At 37.6% G+C, this 12,551-nt stretch overlaps 1 protein-coding gene across 3 annotated transcripts in view; it reads left to right on the plus strand.

Moving 5' to 3' along the window:
- The window catches only part of LOC110829709 (discoidin domain-containing receptor 2), a 405,885-nt gene that overhangs the window by 32,185 nt on the left and 361,149 nt on the right, over positions 1-12,551 (plus strand). For 2 of the 3 annotated variants that reach the window (XM_087351871.1, XM_022063712.2), the window contains exon 1: positions 6,223-6,428. The exons of the other annotated variant lie outside the window; for it this stretch is intronic. The gene's annotated coding sequence lies outside the window, so the exon portion shown is untranslated. Of the gene's footprint in view, positions 1-6,222; positions 6,429-12,551 lie in introns of those variants that run through there. 3 annotated transcript variants of the gene reach the window in all.

Consider the following 12,551-nt stretch of genomic DNA (forward strand, 5'->3'; position numbering starts at 1 on the left):
TTAGCTGTATTTGTACAGATGTAGATTTACTTGTGGAACTTCAAATATACTTTCACCACTTATAATCAAGCCATTATAATTAATCGTCGTGTTTTCATTCTCCCACCGCCAACAGTTGGTTCGAGATTTTGCACTGGCTTTAATTTACATTGTGGCATCCACCTGGGGAAAGCCCATGTTTTAATTAATCTTTGCTCACGTCACGATATTACAGTGTTCCGTCGGGATAATTAATATGCTATATACAGGTTTTGCTTCCAAGAGCGACGAGAAATGACACTGTCACATAACAACAATTCGAAACTATGACAAAACAGTGACTACCGAATTTTGATGTTCCGGATACGAGGGAAAGGATGTTTTCGAAATATCTGCTTGTCAAAACGACGTTTGTTATGTCGTTTAAAGACGTTGTATCGAAGATTAAAGTTTACCACATAAAATTGGGTTTAAGATTTGTGGTTATGAAGGTGATTAAGAAGTCGAATGTGGTCTTATGAGTTTTTACGCTGGTTATCAATGTTTCGGAGGAAAATATCGTTCCATTCTAAAGATGGAGAAAAATATCACCTCCGTCTGAATATGAATTTTATTTGTAAGAATATTACTGGGGGCAATAGTGGGGTGACAACGTGTTATCTTAATGCATTTATACAAAATTCGGTTGCAGAGAATTAGACTAGGTTGTGCCGAATTGCTGAGAGTCTGCTTCTGTACTTGATATATTACATTGTACTGAGACAGAATTAATGAAGGAACAAGCATTGAGAAGGAAACAAATATTATGTGAAGGGAGTGAAATTAAGACGCGGAAGGAAAAATGTATTATCAGACGAGGTTAGAAACACAATAGCAGCCGAGAATACTGATTTTTTTGTAAGATTAATTTTCTCTACTAAATGCTGTCTGTCAATCTGTAGATTTATGATAGAAGAGTCAGAAATCAACTATTTTTCTTCTTTCGACCACTGTTTCCGAACCATTCTTTCGGAAAACGTTAAGGGTGTCGAGTGCTGGTGTAAGTCTTGAGTAATTATAAGCTATTATTGGTTACTGGGATACAGTTGCTTTTTAGTGTTCTTATAATTGCCTTAAGTTAGATTAGAGTTTGATTAACACAATTTCTTAAATTATTGTGCTAACTTGTTACTGTCAGATACAAACATCGCGCCATGAAGAGGGGAGCTGAGCTACAGCTCCACTAATCTACACTTCGATATTAGATAGAAGTAATCGGATAGCTTCTCGAACCGGCCGATTTACGGGCAATGAGCCCCCTGTACACTTTCGTCATGAGGGTCTGTGGGCATCGGTCAGTCCGAACGTGGTGCTTCAAAGATAAATTTCTTGTCGCTGCCAGAAATCGAACCACGGACTTTCCATTAAATATCCTGGTTGCTGTACCCATTGAAATATGGCGGGTAGTGAGATAGAGGGAAACAAATAATGGAAGGAAGAAATAAGGAAAAGACGAGAGGGCAGAATAAAAGAAGAATTAAAGTTTGTGAGAAAGGAAACAGGGATGAAAGGACGAACAAAGTAACTAACGGTTTGCATGGTTTTCCATGGGTGATAGACTTTGGGCTGTCAGACTAATCCTTCTTGTATTAGAATAATTTTGTGTGTGTCAAGGGATCATGAATCCGTGCTTGAAATCACTTCGGCTTGTTTTTGTGCACGTGAGCTATTTGTCATCTCTCCTAGAACATGACGTAAACTTAAGTAATTAAACATCGATAAAAAGTCCGGTGGCTGTGAAAGCTGAGTCCCGAGCCTAAACACGTTAAATCTGTACGGATCTTCGCAAAATTGCTTTCTTGATTAAGATAATGTCGGAAATTAAACAAACTTGTTAGTGCTTCAGCAACGATTAATTATGTATGTGTCACTGAAGGATTCTCAAACGTTACACTACTCTTCAAGGTCATTAACGGGACTTCTTAAATGTAATCTCACATCTTCGATGCGAGACAGAATTTATTTCACACAGATGTCAAATTTTTGTCGACACTAATTTTCCTAAACACAGACTGTATCGTAATATCTTAAGGCCTGTCATTCAGATCTGCAGATGTTGTGTATTTATCAAAGAAAATGTATTTAAAAGACAAAGTTTGAATCCTAAATGACGTAATATATTTACACGTTCATACATCTTTCTTAGTACCTAACGTGAATACGTTGTAGGCAGTCTATGGTCTTCCATCAGCTTGCCCGTTTGCGTTTTTCATCTTCTGCACCTCTTGTAATAAAGTATGAGTGGCGAATACTAAAACTTGTCAGAAGAATTTCATTTTGGCCCATATCGTAGATCCATTATACACGTGCTTTGAATCAGACTCAAATCAATATAAATCTACGGATCGTGGTCTCTTGGCTGCAGTGTTGTGTGATCTAGTGAGCAGTTACCAACACTTCGGGCGATTATATCACGTCCATCATAAGTAATGAAGGCTGAGAAAAATTATTGGTAACCACCTAGAGAGACCCAGATCCTCATTTCTATCGCTGTGAAAACCTCAAATATTTATATAAATCTAGTTCTTTTCTTCCTACAACAAAAATTGAATCTGGGATCCTATTTGTCGAGCGGCAAGGGCCTAATATTAGACGGGCACCATTGTCTATAAAACTAAATAAGAGGAATTTTCAATATTTAAAGCTTCTATTAAATTTAAACTTTCAGAAAATTTGTATACTCCAAAATGTATAATTCTAATAAAACCTTTCGTTTCACTGACAACAAAGTCTCGCCACTGAACACGATCCTGACATCAATAAAATACAATTCGCTTTCTAAAAATTATTTTAATATTAATATCGCACTTTCTGGGTCTATCGTGCGGTTTACCCGCCAAAATTATTTACGTATTTCTTCTTTACCCCTTCCAGCTACACGTCAAGCCCTTTGGGACTTCGCCCTCCAGTTATTGCTAATGGGATTAATCCGTTCACTAATGTTCCGGGTCTGTTGCTAAGTAACATCTATACTTAACAGGCGCCAGTGACTTTCTTGGGGCCTTATAAATACTGCAGATCTTGAATCTGTCTTCATTGATTTCTCTTTGTAGAGCACAAACTCCGGAAGCTATACGTTATGTGTACTATCAACAAACTCCTTCAATGACTGAGCTACCAGGGAGGTTGCTGCTGGCTGATTAATGGGGAGGAACATCTGTTGCCCCGTGGCATGGCGGGACAAGTCGCTAGTCGCTCGACAGTGTTCAGTTGTTGTACGATTAATCACACAGCACCATTGTTTCTCGCCAATGACGTAATTGATTATAAGGTTGACAATAGACTAGGTTGGCTTTGCCCTCAGTGTGCCATCAAACCCTTCCTTGAACCACTTCGAAACCTCCCCTGCCCTCGAATAGTAGCGGTAATCGCATTCGTACAATTTAACAGAAGAAGGACATAAATGTATGATGAATATTGAAGTAATTATCCAATATTTTGTAACTTTAATTAATAGTCTCTGCATAGAGTTAGGACGATGATGATGATCATAAGTGTAGTGAAGTGAAGAGAAGGTCCTGATGAAACGTGTGATTCATTACTGTTACTGACTTATGTCTAGTTGGTATTAATTTTTAAGTTATGTACTTTAGGTTATACGGTTTTGTAATATTATGAGTTGTTTTATTTTGAGTGTGGTGTGTTGTTTTGTTGTGTCATGTCTTTTTGTCTTACTGTATTGTTGTGTCTCATTGCTTTGTTGTGTCTCATTGTTCTGTTGTTTCTTATTGTTATTGTTTGTGTTGTCTTATGTTTTTTGTGTTATTGTTTTGTTCTGTTTCATTGTTCTGTTGTTATTATTTTTGTTGTCTTATGTTTTTTTGTGTCTTATTGTAGGACCACTGCCACCGGGTAAAAACCCATTTGCAGTCAAATAAATAATAATAAAAAAAATGATACTTCAGACGACCTGGCTTAAATTTGTGATAGGGGCAAATTTGTCTCTTCACTAAACATTTACCCCTTGACTGGTGCCTGTCTAGCCGATGGTTTGGGGGTAGAATGTCTCCGAGAGTGAAATCAGAAGGGCCATGAAGCTGTCCACTCACCTCTGTCCCGAGCCTGTCATAAATTCGTATATATTTACTTACATGTCCTCTGGTTTCTAGAGCTGTGTGGACTCATAGGAAGACAACGTTCCGGATCAATATACTTCCTCAATTGTAAAAAAAATGGGTACACTGCAAAAGATAAAACACATGGTCTATCTCATCAAGATATATAAATTTTATTTAGAAAATTATGTTAACAAATTTTTATTGTGTAACTAAGAACGAAGGAAATTAATTATTCGGTTTTGTCCGTCTAATCACAATTATATTTAAAATTTACAAATAAGATAATTAAAATATCATTTCATGTTCCACATCGAATAATCGATTTACATTTGGAACATTTTTACAACATGTTTCGGTTTCATCGAACCATCTTCAGGTGTAAAATTATATCAACAAACTTAAAACTCAATTACAATTTCTGTTGTGTAGCTTTTTGGTGATGTTTTCTGGTGATGTTCATATCCAGATTATTTTCATATATTGGATATGACAATATGACGCAATTATACTATCTTATGAACGAAGGAAATGTTTTCTAAAAACTCTTTTGTTGAGACTTTGTACTCATTTCTGGATTTTATATTCTTATTTTAGAAATGAAGAACGTGTATGTAGATTTTGTTTAACACACAACAATTAAATGCAGATGCGTACTGTAATTTCGTGTATCACAGGCTTTGTTCAATATTTGAAATTGAATTAATCTAGTGAAATCGGTTAATCATTTGTTGCGAAATGTAAGAACTAGTTTTCTTTGTCAGCTTATATTCGTATGCAAACGCTTGGATCCCGGAAAAATGGACGGACCAGAATACCTAAACAATGAAAAGAAGAAGAAGAAGAAGAAGAAGAAGAAGAAGAAGAAGAAGAAGAAGAAAGGATTAGTTTGTGTAATGTGACTGGACGTTGTTATAAATTCTCAAAATGTTTACCGGCAAGTTTATTTTGGCTAAAATTTACATATAACGTATATGATACTCATCTATTTCGACCGACTATAAATAGTCTCAAACTTCATAGTAGTTGCAAAACTCTCAAATCGCGGCATACTCCATATTCAGTTTTGAGTTTTCAGTAAATTATTCCTCCTGTTGAATTTATGAATTTTAAATGAGTTTCGCGTGTTTTGAAAGTCAAACCACATCGGACTATAAGCATTACATGTTACTTTATTTAGTATTCTAAAAACTGTTACAACATATCGGATATGTTATTTAACCACGTTGATTTCAGCTACAGAGCTTATGTAATAATATACGCGTATATAAAGCGATCATGACATATTTAAACGAAGTATGGAAATTGAAGAAGGTAACAAAATTTGACTTGAAAGTCTGCCCAGTAGGATATAAAATTAATCAATATGTTATTGAGAAACAATGGTGTACAGCCATTATTACATGGCTCAACAACCCATTTAATAAGGCACATTATGTTGAAATTTGACACAAATATTTCTTCTTCATCAATAATTACAAACTTGTAATGCATATTATAATTTTTACACTTTGCAAGCATGAGAGAAAATTATTTGAACACAATTGCTTACGTCTTATATTTAAAACAATGAATTTCTAGGGTGATACATGGCAGTCTGTAAGTACGTGTATTACTCTAAAAAAAAGTGAGGTTATTGTAAGGACGCCGTTAGTTTTCAGACTTGATTTTTAATCATTGTCAGTTTCATAAAACTTTAGTTACCGTTGTTACCACAGGACAAATGATATTTGTTTTTGTATCAATGTGCCTTTGCATAACAACTCGATTTTAACTTTGAAAAACTTACATTTATACAATTTGTGTTTCATTAACTTTTTACGATTGTTTACCTTTACATATTAGAAAGTGTCCTTTAAAATCATTGTTTCTCGGAATTACTTTTTAATGTCCAAGTCAGGAGACTGAATAAAAATGTTTCGATGGCTACGTGCGGCCCGCTGGCCGCTTGTTGCTGATCTCTGCTTTAAATTAAAGCGTTACAATGACCTATATTCTATTCCCTTTCGCTTGAAGGTCGTCGTGTGTCTTGCCTACCTCAGGGGCAGAAATACAATGCGCTGTATTAGCATGCCATTTATACTACTTCCGAAGCAGATTCGGTTGGTATCAGTGGAGACACTTGTGTGATTGAGGAGGGAGCCACCTGGTGGACATTGAGTTTGTGCGCGTTGTCTCTGATGGGACGCTTCGTTTTCGTGTGCGTGTGTTTTAACAGCAAGCAAACCATGAAATATGTGATGTGTGTGTTTATTTTAATGTGTAAGAAACCGTGATCATTACATGATGTAGGTTGTAGTGTTATTGGATACTATGATGACGCTGTGCAGCAAAATGGCTTCAGCAAATAACAGGGTGAGTACAAAATTGTGTGGCCGTAACGTATTACATCACATTGTGTATGATAATTACAACGCCATCTTTGAAGTCAACTAATATAAGGGCTTTAGAGTTATTGCAGAACTCATTTTGTGATACTATACTGTATTTATAAACCCGCGTATTTCAAGGATGTTTGGGTAAACTTCAGAATACAGCGATGTCTAACATTGTCCTTTGAGCCGCTTTTACCTCGAGCATGTAGCACACTAGTTCAGTTAATGGACGTCGTTCTACTGGGCGCGTGGCGCAGGTGTGGTATTACGGAAGGGCATTGTGTTTTGGGCGGGATTGAAGAAAAGGTGGGAAAACGTTTTTCTTTACAGCGGAAGACCAGACTGAGAACACGTTACTTAAGCCAATCAAACAACAGATACAACACGCGTTAGGTTTCACTGCCTTTGCTAAAGGTTACCTTTCTTAGGTCACTTACAGGTAACATACCATAGCTCCGCTGGCAGCCACTGCACTACATTTCGGAGCAACAACGCCACAAGTAACACTTGTATTCTGAAGTAGTTTGGAGCTATTAACAATCGCTCCGTCAAAAGAAAAATTTATCATATGTAACATATGTTAGGCTAACTACCTAATACACTCCCGACATTTTATGGAATTACAGTGTTCAGTATTCACATGAGCCCGCCACTGGTCCCTGTCTTGACCCAGATAAATCCAATCTGTACCATCAAACCCTATTTTTGCCAGATGAATTTTAATATTATTCCACCATATAAGCCTAGATTTTCGGGCGTTTCAAAAATTTGTAGGGTTTTCTTATCTCCTCCCGCCAGCGTATGGATTCATTTCCTGATCAATAGATTAGTTTTTGTCAAAGGAGAACATATACAAGGGGTGTGTAATATTCATATACCTGAGAAGTTCTTACATTTCTCATTTAATTTCTCACCTAGCCGTGAAATTTCCTGAAGGTGCATTCTTGTGTTCACACGAGTTGTCACTGGACCCTCCTGAGCCACATTAATCCATTTCACATCTTTACATCCTGCTTTTAAAAATCCGTTTCAATATTATCATCTCACCTACACGCAGGCCTCTCAAATAATCTGTTCTCAACATGTGTTCCGCTGAGGATGGCCGATGCTTTGCCAGAATTCAAATAACATAGAATTCCTCCAGAATAAGAAGCAGAGTTATTTATCATTTACTACGTCACACCGATCGGCTCTAATAGTCGCTTCTGCTCTCCGCTGGTTCGGTTGTTAGCAGTCTCGGTAGAATGCGCTCGTTACGGTCAGAAACCTTTAAGCTCCAGTGTGCTATAACGATAATTTACAAGAGGAATTAAACAATAACCGAAAAGCAAAAGTTTATTAAGTTGGAGCTGGATGGTCCGTGAATTTATAAAACCCAACACATGTTTTCAGCTCTGATTATTTCTTAAAATATTAAGGCCAAATTCAGTTGCCTTCAAAGAAATATTACCAGAAATATTTCAGATAAAATGTAGTCACTGTAACAGTAATTAAACAAGAGAAGGATTTTTGCTATATAAAATATCTTTATAATCAGTATGTTCCTATTTACATTATCTAAATTGCCACTTACTCATCGTCTTTAAATTCATTCTTCTTATGCTGAAAGTTATCGATTAAAATTCCGGTATGAGACGTATAGCCACGGTGGTCTAGCGGTTAGAACGCTGGCCTTGTAATCCTGGGGTCTCGGGTTCGATAGCCACGGTGGTCTAGCGGTTAGAACGCTGGCCTTGTAATCCTGGGGTCTTGGGTTCGATTCCCGGCGGTGCCCGAATTTATAACTTGTGTTGGGCAAGGCCGTGGTCTAGGCGACACGGAGTTTTCCTCCGGGGGCTTCCCCGGTTTCTCCGTGGCATCCCAACAATTACTCCATTCACACACAGAAGAAGGCAATGGCAAACTACTTCTGGATCATCTGCCAAGAACGTATATGTACAGGTCCCAGTCCGAGAAAAGGATGGAAGGATCCTGTTCATATGGACCTGTCGTCAGACAGAACACTAAAAAAAAACCCGGGTAGTGCTTAAAATTCGACCACGACCGCTTCCTTTCATATACATTCTGATGCTTTATTCATCCCATGGTTCTACGCTATATAGGCCAAAGTCAGAGGCACTGACGTCCTCAATTAAACCAAAAATAAAAAGAAACATGGTTCACAAAGAAGACCGGAAACAAGTGTATAAAGTAGGTATCCATTTGACTCCTGCTGAGTGACAGCGGACGTCGGTAGGCTGTGACGGAGTGCGTCCTGTCAGCCCTAAGGGAAGTTACAAGCATACAGCAGCATTCGAAACATCGAAACTGCACTGACGTAAAGACACAGGACCCTGAACAAATGCTAGCAGACAAACACGATTAGTTTGTTTGACGCCGCTGCTACAACTGCAGAGGTTATATTGAGGTGAGAGGAAATGATGCCATGTACTGAGAAAACGGTATGACTGGGGTATTAAATGGGTTGTGGTCTGTGTGAGATTTTATATTCTCACGGCGTCGAATATGAATATGGCTGTCTTCTGTGGTGTTGTGCCGTGTAGTCTGATAGAACGTCTCGTACGCGCTTACTGCCTTCATCAGGGCTGTGGTCTAATGCCCTTAAAGTTTCCACCGCGTCGGTTTTGATACTTTTAACGTCAGATGATTAAAAAGCATAAAGGTCATACTGTCCATGCCAAGTTTCATTAGAATCTATCAATTGTTTCATTCTTTCTCGTAGCTTTACTTTCAGGTGTCGCCTGATCTTATGAACACAGCTGTATTATGTAAATATTCGGAAACCGCCAAGACGGCTTGACTGTGGCGGAAGTGATGACCCGAATACAAAAAAAAATGACACGAGAAATATTTCTCTTATGGTGGCGTTGTTCGTAATGGTAATGCTAGCACCCGTGACACAACATACCCAAGATGTTTTAACACAGTGGGTGTTTTTTTTTGGAGGGGGGTGTCATCTCGGTAAGGATGCAGTGTACGAAAATGTCTGACATATCTGTCAAGTTTTAAAACACCATGCAGTCAGTTCTGTCCCCGTGTTTGTGTTGTGTGTAAACTGATAGGTTTGGTCTTCTTTCTGCTACTGGTTTGTTACAGATGGTTATAAAGAAAGCAACATCCCCTATGTGTGCTCAACATGTGAGGACCAGGCTATATTCCGTTCTTCATCCTTCACGCATGTGACCTTACTAATTCATATGACATTGTCGACAGACATCCTAAGAATATCATTAATCAAGACAGTAACGTGTGTTAGAAATGCCGCATGTCAGTACGACCATAAGACGACATGAATGTTCGTTTAGATATTACATATAATCCTACAAAAACAATGAGGACACCTACACAGTGAAGAATTATCCTTGGGGTCAGGGCAAGTTAAAGAAAATATATAATAAATGTTTCTGCATGTACATATTATTTTAGCTTGCGACAAAAGTTGAGCCACGATTAATAAATTAAGACCGCGTCGTAGCTCAGGCGGTTAGTCACAGGCTTCTGACAGCGGAGAATGAGATTCGTGCCTCATGTCCAGGGTAGTCTATGTTTATTTAATATTATTCCTCTGCTTTTCCATGTTTACTCATGTATAATGTTGTAGAGGATGGAGAGTAGAGCACCTGTTGGTCGCGTTCTACAGACACATAGCCTCACCCTATCCTAACAATAAAATCAGAAATCAAGCTACAAATATCTCTGATCACGAAAAAAGGTAAAAAAACAGTTTATAGTGCATAGTATTGAAATCTTAGTAGCAGGTCACATTATATGTTATTTATTATATGAAATTCCCTAAAAGTCATCTAATGTTAATAACAAATTTTCTTGTACTTTTATGAACGTAAAAAATGGGCAGTGCTTATATTAATGAATTATCAATTTTGTGTATAAAAATTATCAAGGGAGACTGGAATTCTTCTAGATTGTAGGTACCCACAATCTTTTAATCTGATGCCCCCTTCATGTGAGTAAATAATGTTATAAGCCCCAAACATATATAATTACTTAAAATACGATCTTTCATTTCAAAATAGTAATTAGTAATTAATCTTAATGTTAACTATGAAGTATAATTCTGATTATGTTAAGTGTTTACGCTTCAGTTATTGTTAAGTATGGTTTAATAAGTGGCGTTACGACGGACTCAGCCCACCTGTCGGATAGTATTAAACAAGAAACACGTAAATAATTTTAGCAGCAAGCCATTTTTTAAAAGCGGTCATTTGCAGGACAAAAATAGGAAGATAATATTGACACGGCCTAATTATTTAATAATGCGTTGTTCGGGAGCGAGTCATCAATTAGCCATTTTTGGTATACATGAAAAGCGGATTTAGCTCCAATATAAATAACACAGTGGGGTGGTTTTGCTCATTTCAATCCTCGTGTCTCTGTACACACACACACACGCATACGCAATTCCTGCAATTAAAAAGAGATTGCACTGCAGAGAGGGGGAAAGCTAATTCTTTTTGTCCTGGCTTTATGTAATATTTAATTACATTTGACGTTGTTAGAGCGACAAGAATGGTGGACCTGGGCAGTACAGTATTAGCCGGATTACGAAAGACTGCGTAAGCGAAATGGTACTCATTGGAGAATTACAAGCCTTGAAGTATAACTGGAATTTTTATATTAATTTACGACAACGGATATCGAGTTTGATTAAAAATTCTTGAGTAATCTTCTCCGTTTAAAATTTTATATACGAAATATTCCAATGATTTTTATCTCTCATTAGCTTTCTAGACGCTCGCGTCTTATAACAGAAATTCACGATTGTGCCTGCAATGGCTGCAAAGCCATTTTGGATTTGAATTTGTTGACATGTTTCAGTTTACAATTTCGGTTCTACTCTTCGAAGTTATATTGAAATTAAAAATTTTACCTGTTGTTTTGTGTAGGTCTGAAGCTTAGTTTATTACTCTAAAACTGGGTTTATATTAAATAGATATCGCCTTCAGTTATGAGATTACGTTTTTAGTTTTGCTGGAAAAATCCCGAGTCATCAAATCGCTTTCCCTCATTTCATTTACCGTGTTATTATAAGCATTTCCGCGCAGATTTTTCTCTTGTAAGCAACAGATGTTTATGGGAACAATGCACGTAAATAAAAACATTGTCAGTTTCTGAAAACGTATCCATTCTGATTTCCACAGACTAATTTAGACACATCAATACGCCACAATGGACGCACCTCGCTGCTCGACCGCTGGTTGTGAGTTACTATCAAACACGCTTGTTAGCTACTGGAATGGCGAAAACAGTTACGAGCCTGAATTACATTTACTCAATTTCGAGTAATTTCCAGTTTGCATTAATTCGTACCACTAGTCATTTTCTGGAGAAAATCGAATGCGAACTTCAAGTAATGGAAAAGTGATGATGCATCTTCATACTCACCGCCGTGAAAATCTGAAGCCTTAACAAAAAGTTGTGTAACCCTTTGAAATGGAAGTTCGTCTAAATAATATTTAAGAGTTCAGTCCGCACCGCGAAGAAAACGCCACACCTCACCATTACTTAGATCAACTGGTTGATGTTGTTTAACGAAATAATCGCTATTTACAGCTTATAAATACAAAATTCAGAGTTTAATGGAGTCTTCTTGGGCGGGGATAAGATGATGAGGACCCAGACTGTTCTCGAAACGTCGGTTTTTTTGCTACCTGAGAAGACTTTGTTGAATTTAGTCGGCACAAAATCTAGAGATCATACGAATTAAAGAGTTATTGGTAGTTGAAGTAGGTGAAACCACTGGGTTTCAGAGAGTTAAGAGCAGTACTTGGACTGGGAGTTGGAAACCTGGGTGCCGAGGGGGAGGTTGTGGACCCAACAGGGAGAAAGTAACAAAAATCTGGAGAAAATTACCGAATGAGCAGCTTCATAATTCGGATTATTTTTCTGACATTATTAGAGTGATCAACTGATGGAGAATAAGATGAATGGAAGTGTAGCACGCATGCGAACTATAAGAAATGAATATAAATGTTCAGTCGGAAAAACTATGAGCCGGGATAGCTCAGTCAGTATAGTGACTAGCTACGGCTGGACGACCGGGGTTCGATCCCCGACGGGGGCAGAGGATTTTTCCTCTAGCCTC

This window comes from Zootermopsis nevadensis, unplaced genomic scaffold (assembly GCF_977971745.1).
Source record: "Zootermopsis nevadensis isolate Lab colony 2312 unplaced genomic scaffold, Znev_1.0 Znev_ptg000020l, whole genome shotgun sequence".
In the NCBI taxonomy this organism is placed as follows: Eukaryota; Metazoa; Arthropoda; class Insecta; order Blattodea; family Termopsidae; genus Zootermopsis; species Zootermopsis nevadensis.